Source organism: Salmo salar, chromosome ssa12 (genome assembly GCF_905237065.1).
Source record: "Salmo salar chromosome ssa12, Ssal_v3.1, whole genome shotgun sequence".
Classification (NCBI taxonomy): domain Eukaryota; kingdom Metazoa; phylum Chordata; class Actinopteri; order Salmoniformes; family Salmonidae; genus Salmo; species Salmo salar.
Window position 1 is genome coordinate 77,485,479 of NC_059453.1, and position 11,948 is coordinate 77,497,426.

Consider the following 11,948-nt stretch of genomic DNA (forward strand, 5'->3'; position numbering starts at 1 on the left):
GGACAGAGGGTGTTTACCGAGCCTGTAGATGTCATTGTTGTTCAGGTTATTCAAGCCTTCAAGTGATGCCAACTTTACCAGAATACTTGTGGGAGCGGTTTGGAACAGGACTGAATGGAGGTTAGATTCATTAGAGCAAAAACAGTTCATGTTCCTCCCACTGCCTTAATGTTTCATTCTATTACCAAATTGAATCAGTAAGTGGCTTGATTGGCATGTTCAGGCAGTTTCCTTTCGAGGAGCTGCCTAAACAAAGAGACTGGAAAGTCTGCTAGACTTTCCAAGTCACACACAGCTGGCAGGCATGGAGAACAAACGAATGAGAGTGAGAGAGGACTGTTGCTTAAAGAAACATTCAGTAGCTGCCTTGTTAAGCAGCGTCTTGCATAATCACACATTGCCACACTCTGCAACAAATAACCTAGTAACAAATGTGAATATATTTGTTGAGAATATACATAAATGGTAACATATTATCTGACATTGTGTGGGTAGGGATGAAAATGAGAGGCCGTGGAATGAACAGAGTGTTCTGATGATCACACACACTATCAACCTCTTCCTCTGCGTAGTCTTCATTGCCGAGCAGTACCCAGAACATTGTGCGCCTCACTCTGACCCCGTCAATCTCCCGCCTCACTCTCCTGCTCTCTCCCTCTTAAAGCCTCTCGCTCCATTCATTTAGAATGCACTGCTGTTTAGAACACGGTCACTGAGGCAGAGAGGGAGTGCACCATTCACTCGTGTTTCAATGGAGATGACGCAAATCCCTGACCTGTTTTGTACTCCGAAATCCTGGGCATTCTCTCTTCGACCAACGTTCTCCTTACAAATCTTGACCTTGCTGGCAGGTGGACAGACAAACTAATTATGAGTGGGCCAGAATCCCTATGTGGACTGGACTGGACCAGACCCAATATTCCTGTCTGTCTGTTTCACCCCTGCTAGTGGTGAAAACACTTTCTCTGAGATGGATACATTGGGTCGTAGGTTACCTATGTGGCACTGTCAACAATGCTATCCTGACATGACTCTGTATCATGACTCAAATCTCAAACATAAACAATGCCAATCATTAACAGTAATTATTCAATAAGCCAATTATATTAATTAACCAATTGAGAATATGTGAACCATTCTAAACATGTTTTGTAGAGCTGTAGGTATTATCTTTTCTTATTGATATTTTTGATCATTAGAGTAGTTTGAAACTACACTACAGGCCAGGGCCCAGGCCAAAGACCAGGGTGGATAAATGTCAAACTATATAACAGCACCACCTTGTGTTCAATCGAGGAAACATTTGACAATATACCTACTGTAAATACCAAACAGAGGAGGCTGGTGGGAGGAGTTATAGGAGGACAGGCTCATTGTAATGGCTGGTTTCCATATGTTTCATGTGTTTGATACCATTCCATTGATTCCATTCCAGCAATTAGAATGAGCCCTTCCTCCTATTGCTCCTCCTACCAGCCTCCTCTGATACCAAATAATACATAGTGCTCTGTCTAAGACCAAAGAATACCTGATAATGCTATAAACGGGGCTATGTTTGCTTGAAATGTTGCTTCATTTATACACCAGAATAGGTCTACGCTGTGCCTTACGTTGGACATCAAAACATGATAGCTGAAAATAATAACAGTCGATCTAATGAATAAGCAATTTATTCATATCAATACAATAACGATTTTAATAATGAAATAACTGATTTTGAAAAGGTAGGGCTTGCACATGATCATATAACAATGACTACTTGTCTAGGCTATGTATTTTAGTCCTGGCTTGGTCAAGCTCTAGCATGTCGGCAGAAGCCACAGGTGAGTCGCTTCACTGCTCTCCAAACATGGTGGAGGAATCCTCCCTTCTTTCTGGGGCGATTTACGGTCACCTGAAAGATAGAAAGAAGTCATATTTGTATTCACCTCCAAATCTACTGTACTCTTTGCAGACCAAGTACTGTACATTGATTTGTTGACACATTTGAAAGGTCCTCATATGTCAATGATCTGCGAAGAGTGTACGAGGCTGAAAAGTCTGCTAGTCCACACTGTAAATAGCATATTTGAGTGACAAAAAAACTTTAATTGTATTCATAGAGAGAGCTTACTCTTTCGCTGATTAACTCTGATCCAACAACAATGGGATCCGAGAACAACACTGATGGGGTTCAGTGACCTATCAACTTTTCCACAACCATTCTGGAGACTATAAAACACAGCTCCTTGTCCTACATGAAAGCATCAATATGAAGTTGGTTTGCAGGGAATGCTGAAACGTACCCAGAGTAGAGCATATCTCGCAGATCAGAGTCTACCTTTCCCAGGTTCTCTTCAGTCAGGTAATATATTCAAGGCTCTCAGGAGAGCTTTGGCAAACTCATTTTGGATAATGACCCAAAGCTGATGTGCCAAGCAGAAGTGTGTCGTCATGTCTTTATCCATCATAGTCATGACGGGATCAATTGGAAAGATGTTATATGTAACCGATGTGAAATGGCTAGCTAGTTAGCACTAGTGCGCGCTAATAGCGTTTCAATCGGTGATGTCACTCGCTCTGAGACCTTGAGGTAGTTGTTCCCCTTGCTCTGCAAGGGCCGCAGCTTTTGTGGCGCGATGGGTAACGATGCTTCGTGGGTGTCAATTGTCAATGTGTGCAGAGGATCCCTGGTTCGAGCCCAGGTGGGGCGAGGAGAGGGACGGAAGCAAAACTGTTACATATACACAAATTTGTTGATGTGTAGAAATTGGGAATTAGGCATAGTTCCAGTGGACATTAGGGTCCAGTAGTTCACAGCTTTGTGTTCTTCAACTCTGCAGTACCTTCCACAGTCACCAGGTCTCACAGGGTACCGTTGAGAGTACACACTGGGAAAGAGCTACATCATGGCTCTCACAATCAGGCAGGCAATGTCTCTGGACACCATTTGGCTTTTAGAGGAGACATTGTACTGAAGGATCATCTTTGTGCTCGACCAGTAAGAGTTCTGGGCAAGTTGATCATACACAGAGGCTAGAATCTCTTCCACCTCAAGTGGAAGTTGGCCTCTGTTTCTCCATTGGCGACTGACATTCCAAGGTCCGCAGACAGGTGGTTCTCCAGACCCTCAGGGTGAGTGTGGCTTCCTTCTTTGGTGCCTCAGAGTATATTTGGCTCAGCAGTTTGGCTCTACAACCCTGCACAACGTTGGGATCAATCACAAGACGTTCTCCATGGAGAAGAGGGGACTTACTGCCAAGGTGTGACTCAGACTTCTGGATAAAATGGAAGTTTACACAGGAGGAGGGTCCAGTTATTCAGTCACATGTGATAAGCTGACATACAGAGTTACAGCTGTCATAACAGATCCGGTAACCTCACTATCTCCAGCACTCAGGCCTTTTCTCAGGGCAGTGGGGTCACCAGCCATACTCAGCAGGTCATCAAGAATGGAGCGCACAACCCTGATGCCCACAGGCCTGGAGTAGAGGCTCTGCAGCTGCTTCGTATCATTGAAAGCATCTGTGATCTTAAGACTACCAGTAAGTTCCTGCAGCACCGAGATCACCACCCACATCATCAAGTCGACCAATGCCACGCTGGTGGAGGCCTCTCCCTCAGAGGAGTCTCTGTCTGCAGGGTAGGTTCCAAGAATCAGACTAGTGACGATTTCACAACCGCAGATGCACTCTGTAGACTGGAGGCTGGAAGGTAGGTCAAGTCACTGATGATGTTCTTAATTGCCTTTTGGAGAAAGCTTGTGGTCGCAAACCCAGTAGGTTCCCTTTAGAGCCACAGTCTGCTCTCCACTTGCAGGGTTTATGCTACAGCAAGACAGCAAATAAAGGCCACAAGTTTAGAGACTATGAACACTACAGCAGCAGTGTAAAGTACTTAAGTAAAAATACTTTAAAGTACTACATAAGTAATTTTTGGGGGTATCTGTACTTTACTATTTATATTTTTGCCAACTTTTACTTTTACTTCACTACATTCCTAAATAAAATTATGTACTTTTTACTCCATACATTTTCCCTGACACACAAAAGTACTCGTTACATTTTGACAGGAAAATGGTCCAATTCACACACTTATCAAGAGAACATCTCTGGTCATCCCTACTGCCTCTGATCTGGTGGACTCACTGAACAAAAATGCTTCGTTTGTAAATTATGTCTGAGTGTTGGAGTGTGCCCCTGGCTATACGTAAATAAAAAAACAAGGAAATGGTGCCGTCTGGTTTGCTTAATATAAGGAATTTGAAAATGAGTTACACTTTTACTTTTGATACTTAAGTATATTCAAAACCAAATACTTTTAGACTTTTACTCAAGTAGTATTTTACTGGGTGACTTTCACTTTTACTTGTGTCATTTTCTATTAAGGCATCTCTACTTTTACTCAAGTATGACAATTGAGTACTTTTTCCACCACTGCACTACAGAGGCCTACAAACAGCGAACTATGTAACTGATGTGCATATATTACTAGCTAAGAAACACTTGTATCAAGTAAAGTGACACTCACAAGTTAGGAGAGGAAAGGGAGGAACACATTAACCCTCCAATGCCATGCAGTGGATGAGCGGATGGGCTGTCACTGAACAACCCTATCATCACAATGTGTCAATGCAATAGGTTCAGAGCTTATTAACAGCTAATAAACTCAAATTATATTTTACTACTGCCTATCTTATGACCTTGCCAGCTCAACAATGGTGAGATCCCTGCCTTCCCTGATTTATTTTTGAAACCTGAAGTTACAACAAAGGTAATCATGCTGCTAACTGCTTCTCGGTTGTCTTACTGCCTTCACCTCCAATGAACTTTACAGCGAATAACTGATAGTCAAAGTATTAACAATGTGGATTATGAAATGCTAGTTAAACACTCCCTCACTTGTGAGGTAAGCCAATGCTTCATGTCCTCTGTGGTGACATGAGGAGCAACCTTGTGCTGGCCTCCAAAGCCAGGAACTACATCAGGGCTCTTTTCTGAAAACAGATGAGAGGCCTCACAATATTTTGTTTGTTCTCTTTCAAGGTTGACTATTTTACCTGATGGGTATAATAAGATCTCTCCCAGCACATATATAATGGTCTTCAGGTATTCATTTCTGGTAGAACAAATGACCTGAAATATAAATATGGGATTATAAACGAATATCGTCATCAATAAAAATGTTATAGCTTATAGCTTCCATCTCTACGCAGACGACACCATTCTGTATTCTTCTGGCCCTTCTTTGGACACTGTGTTAACTAACCTCCAGACGAGCTTCAATGCCATACAAGTCTCCTTCCGTGGCCTCCAACTGCTCTTAAATGCAAGTAAAACGAAATGCATGCTCTTCAACCGATCGCTGCCCGCACCTGCCCGCCTGTCCAGCATCACTACTCTCGACGGTTCTGACTTAGAATATGTGGACAACTATAAATACCTAGGTGTCTGGTTAGACTGTAAACTCTCCTTCCAGACTCACATTAAGCATCTCCAATCCAAAATAAATCTAGAATCGGCTTCCTATTTCGCAACAAAGCATCCTTCACTCATGCTGCCAAACATACCCTCGTAAAACTGACTATCCTACCGATCCTTGACTTCAGCGATGTCATTTACAAAATATCCTCCAACACTCTACTCAGAAAATTGGATGCAGTCTATCACAGTGCCATCCGTTTTGTCACCAAAGCCCCATATACTACCCACCACTGTGACCTGTATGATCTCGTTGGCTGGCCCTCGCTTCATATTTGTCACCAAACCCACTGGCTCCAAGTCATCTAAGTCTTTGCTAGGTAAAGCCCCGCCTTATCTCAGCTCACTGGTCACCATAGCAGCACCCACTCGTAGCACGCGCGCCAGCAGGTATATCTCACTGGTCACCCCCAAAGCCAATTCCTACTTTGGCCGCCTTTCCTTCCAGTTCTCTGCTGCCAATAACTGGAACGAACTACAAAAATCACTGAAGCTGGAGACTCATATCTCCCTCACTAACTTTAAGCACCAGCTGTCAGAGCAGCTCACAGATCACTGCACCTGTACATAGCCCATCTGTAAATAGCCCATCCAACTACCTCATCCCCATACTGTTATTTATTTATTTTGCGCCTTTGCACCCCAGTATCTCTACTTGTACATTCATCTTCTGCACATCTATCTCGCCAGCGTTTAATTGCTATATTGTAATTATTTCGCCACTATGGCCTATTTATTGCCTTACCTCCCTTATCCTACCTCATTTGCACATACTGTATATAGACTTTTTCTATTGTATTATTGACTGTATGTTTGATTATTCCATGTGTAACTCTGTGTTGTTGTTTGTGTCGCACTGCTTTGCTTTATCTTGGCCATATCGCAGTTGTAAATGAGAACTTGTTCTCAACTGGCCTACCTGGTTAAAAAAAGGTGAAATAAATACAAATAAATAGCTGCACAGAAAGTAAGTAGAGCCAATCTTACCTCACAGTTTTCCTATTCATCAATCATGATTCACAGAAATTAGGTCAAACTCCAGTCAAAATCTAATTTTGTCAACCTTACCTTATCACATTTGTGGGATTATTACAATTTCTGTTTGCACTTTCTGGACATTTTGGAGTGTTTGGCAATTTTGATGCAAAATCAATGCAGCACTGCATAGAATTAAATGATGTCAATTGCCATGAGTGCAGACATCTGGCTTTTCAAGTTAAATAGAAAACGCCATTATGCATATTGATTTGAAATTAATGTTTTTTTGACATGTGGAGCACTCTGAAATAAGCACATCATTTTTATGAAATAAAAATATATACTCTACCGGTTAAACATTTTAGAACACCTACTCATTCACTTGTTGGCTGCTTTTCATTCACTCTGCGGTCCGACTCATCCCAAACCATCTCAATTGGGTTGAGGTCGGGGGATTGTGGAGGCCAGGTCATCTGATGCAGCACTCCAACACTCTCCTTGGTAAAATAGACCTTACACAGCCTGCACATGTGTTGAGTCATTGTCCTGTTGAAAAACAAATAAAAGTCCCACTAAGCCCAAACCAGATGGGATGGCGTATCGCTGCAGAATGCTGTGGTAGCCATGCTGGTTAAGTGTGCCTTGAACTCTAAATCACAGACAGTGTCACCAGCAAAGCACCCCCACACCATAACACCGTCTCCTCCATGATTTATGGTGGGAAATACACATGCAGAGATCATCCTTTCACCTACACCGCATCTCACAAAGACACAGTGGTTAGAACCAGAAATCTCAAATTTGGACTCCAGACCAAAGGACACATTTCCATCGGTCTAATGTCCAGTGCTCGTGTTTCTTGGCCCAAGCAAGTCTCTTCTTCTTATTGGTGTCCTTTAGTAGTGGTTTCCTTGCAGCAATTCGACCATGAAGGTCCTTTCCCAAATAGGGCTATCTTCTGTTTTCGACCCCTACAACACAACACAACTGTCTCAAAAGCATTAAGAAGGAAAGAAATTCCCCAAATTAACTTTTAACAAGGCACACCTATTAATTGAAATGCATTCCAGGTGACTACCTCATGAAGCTGGTTGAGAGAATGCCAAGAGTGTGCAAAGCTGTCATCAAGGCAAAGGGTGGCTATTTCAAGAATATAAAATATATTTTGATTTGTTTAACACTTATTTGGTTACTACATGATGCCATATGTGTTATTTCATATTTTGACTTCTTCACTACTATTCTAAAATGTAGAAAATTGTAAAAATAAAGAAAAACCCTTGAATGAGTAGGAGTTCTAAAACTTTTGACCGGTAGTGTATCTCACAAATAAAATATATAATGTTCAGATAATGTAGTTATATATATATGAATATTATGCCAGTTCAGTGGTTTTACATTTTAAACACAATAGTAAACGTATCTTCACATCATGTGGATTGTTACATACGTAGAAAGGCTACAATTTCATCACTTATAGCTTACCTTTACAGTAAGGCTACTGCAATTTATTTACTATCCATTATATCATAGGGAACTATCCGACTGATGTATAATTTATTTCGTGTTTTTTCAAAAATGCGAACGTGTATTTTCCATAAAAATTGACGTTCAAGTCTCTGCCGAAACCCGGGATCGAACCAGGGACATTTAGATCTTCAGTCTAACGCTCTCCCAACTGAGCTATTTCGGCAGACATGATATGAAAGAATCCAACAGACATTTTGAACAACCCCAATGCCTTGTGGGATATGTTAGTTTCTGTGTAATTTGACAGATACACCTGCAGAGGTCGCCATAATGCTAAAGATTGTAATGTGACGTGTAACCAAAGATGGTTTAGAATTGTCTTTCTATACCGCAAACGTTTTGTATAATTTATGTTGAATATTATTGTATTAAATTGTTACATTGTAAACAAAATACTATATTGACCAAAAAACAACAATATGAAATACACCCCATATACTACCCACCACTGCAACCTATACGCTCTCGTTGGCTGGCCCTCGCTTCATACTCCTCGCCATACTCCTTGCTAGGTAAAGCCCCGCCTTATCTCAGCTCACTGGTCACCCCCAAAGCCATTTCTTCCATTGGCTGCCTCTCCTTCCAGTTCTCTGCTGCCAATGACTGGAACGAACTGCAAAAATCACTAAAGCTTGAGACTCTTACCTCCCTCACTAGCTTTAAGCACCAGCTGTCAGAGCAGCTCACCGATCATTGCACCTGTACATAGCCCATCTGTAAATAGCCCCTCCAATCTACCTCATCCCCAATCTGTATTTATTTATTTATCTGCTCCTTTGCTCCCCAGTATCTCTACTTGCACATTCATCTTCTGCACATTCTACCGTTCCAGTGTTTAATTGCTATATTGTAATTACTTCACCCCCATGGCCTATACCTCTCTTATCCTACCTAATTTGCACATGCTGTATATAGATTTCTCTACTGTTTATTGATTGTATGTTTGTTTATTCCATGTGTAACTCTGTGTTGTTGTATGTGTCGAACTGCTTTGCTTTATCCTGGCCGGGTCGCAGTTGCAAATGAGAACTTGTTCTCAACTAGCCTACCTGGTTAAATAAAGGTGAAATAAAATGTTTAAAAAATCTAATCTCGATAGTAGTGCCTGCAGCTCGCTCTGTTGATGGTTGTTGAACTATTGCTCCTGTGCTTTGCATGTCCTGCAGCTACTGCCCACACATACAACTTATTTTGCCTTGCCAAGCTCAATTCAGCCTGTACTCAAACTGTAGATAGTGTGCTCATAGCAATGGAGAACCCATCATTTGTACACACGCACGCACGCATGCACGCACGCACGCACACACACACACACACACACACACACACACACACACACACACACACACACACACACACACACACACACACACACACACGTGGCTGTGTACGTGAGTGAGTGTGGCTGTGTATATAAGTGTGTGTGGACATGCATGATAAAGTTGTTACCTACCTCTTCATCTGCCTCCAGCTGCAGCCCTCACAGCAGGCCTTCCCTTAACACATTTCTCTACTGAAGGAAAGACTTTCATGAAGCACTGTAGCTCCCCAGGCTTCAACCCCAAGCAATTTTAAACCATGTATTCTAAAGTGGCTGTATTCATGTAGCACTGTGTGGTACTCATCTTTATTCACGGAAAATGTGCCTGTTATTGAAAAACCTATAGATGACAACAAGAATGCAGAAATATAGAAGCCAGATTAAAGGTGATTGACTGCAAACACAAGACCCAATTCAATAGTCACATTTATTGATATTTTCATTGTCTTCTCTCTATACATTTAGACACAAGAAAACGACACAATGGGAATTTCTACAATTAATACATGTGACGCATGTGCGTATATAAAGCGGGTATGAACATTCAGTAGCATAAATCCATTTGTCTCAGGTTTTATGATGATAAATCTATAAGACACAGTCCCACAGGGAGTTGAAGGTCTGTGTGTGCACCACAGAACAGCACGGTGCTGAAATCAAACAATTAGCCAATAGTGTTCTGTTTTGTTTTTACCTCGCCTACACCAGTGGAGGCTGCTGAGGGGAGGACGGCTCATAATAATGACTGGAATGGAGTTAATGGAATGGCTATGTGTTTGATGTATTTGATACCATTCCACTGATTCCACTCCAGCCATTACCACGAGCCTATCCTCCCCCATTAAGACGCCACCAACCTCCTGTGGCATAAACGTTTCTTTTTTCAGTCCTTTATTTTCACATCTTATTTTTTTACCCGTATGCGCAAATAACGAATACATTTTAAAAACGATGTAAGCTAAAATCAAATCTACTACCGGCATATTTATTTGTCACATGCGCCGAATACAACTGGTGTAGACTTTACCATGAAAATACAACTGGTGTAGACTTTACCATAGAATGCTTGCTTACGAACCCTAAATATACCGGTAGTACACAAACCTACCTGTGTTCCTACAGGCAAATTATTCCTACAGGCAAATTATTACAAAAACACAGTCCTGTTCATTTGCACTGGCTCTGGGGACTTTTGCAGGTACAAAGGTGTTTAAGTGGTTTGACACAAGGGTTGACAAGATGGCCATGACAGATGTCCTCTACTATAACATCATCACTCTTTGTAATATGACCAAATGATGTGGGGACCAACCGACAAGGTGGAAACCACATTGAATAAGTTACAATGTCTATTTTATATACAATACATTGCAACAGATAAATATCAATACATGATTACAAATTCAGTGCCAAATAGTGATTTGTGGACACTTTTATGAGCTTTGTGGAAGATTATCTGTCAACAATTAAACATTGTCTGTCATCTGTTTACTACAAACTATCCAACACAACACTGTGTGTGTATTCTCTCTCTCTCTCTCTCTCTCTCTCTCTCTCTCTCTCTCTCTCTCTCTCTCTCTCTCTCTCTCTCTCTCTCTCTCTCTCTCTCTCTCTCTCTCTCTCTCTCTCGATATTTATTAGCATCAGATTTGCCGCCAACCTATACTGAACAAAAAGATTAACGCAACTTGTAAAGTGTTGGTCCCATGTTTCATGAGCTGAAATAAAAGATCCCAGAAATGTTCCATATGCACAAAAAGCTTATTGGTCACAAATCTGTTTACATCTCTGTTAGTTGAGCATTTCTCCTTTGCCAATATAATCCATCCACCTGACAGGTGTGGCATATCAAGAAGCTGATTAAACAGCATGAGAGAGAGAGCGAGGGAGGGAGGGAGGATTTGTAGATCGGCATTTAGTGATTTGTGGACACATTTATGAGCTTTGTGGAAGTTTATCTGTCAACATTAAAACATTGCCAGTCATCTGTTTACTACAAACTATCCAATGCAACAGTCTATTACATAGGGAGATCCTTAACCTCTGTATCTCCCCTCTCTCTATTTACACTGCCTTCAGAAAGTATTCATATCCCTTTGACTTCTTCCACATTTAGTTGTGTTACAGTATGAATTTAAAATGAATTACATTTAGATTTTGTGTCAATGGCCTACACACAATATCCCATAATGTCAAAGTGGAATTATGATTTAGTAATTTTTTACCAATTCATAAAAAATGAAAAGGTGAAAGATCTTGAGTCAATAAATATTCAACCCCTTTGTTATGGAAAGCCTAAATAAGTTAATGAGTAAAAATGTGCATAAGTCACATAAGTTGCATAGACTCACTCTGTGTGCAATAATAGTGTTTAACATGATTTTTGAAGGACTACCTCATCTCTGTACCCCACACATACAATTATCTGTAAGGTCCCTCAGTGAATTTCTTTCACAGATTCAACCACAAAGACCAGGGAGGTTATCCAATGCCTCACAAAGAAGGGCACCTACTGGTAGAAGGGTCTTTTTTTTTTTTTTACATTTAATATTCCTCTGAGCATGTTGAAGTTATTAATTACACTTTGGATGGTCTATCAATACACCCAGTCACTACAAAGATACAGGTGTCCTTCCTAACTCAGTTGCCAGAGAGGAAGG

General features: G+C 41.2%; 1 non-coding gene across 1 annotated transcript; it reads right to left on the bottom strand.

Moving 5' to 3' along the window:
* Positions 1-8,057: 8,057 nt before the first annotated feature.
* On the bottom strand, positions 8,058-8,130 carry trnaf-gaa (transfer RNA phenylalanine (anticodon GAA)). The gene has a single exon. It is a non-coding gene; the product is annotated as a tRNA-Phe (tRNA).
* Between the last annotated feature and the right edge of the window lie 3,818 nt (positions 8,131-11,948).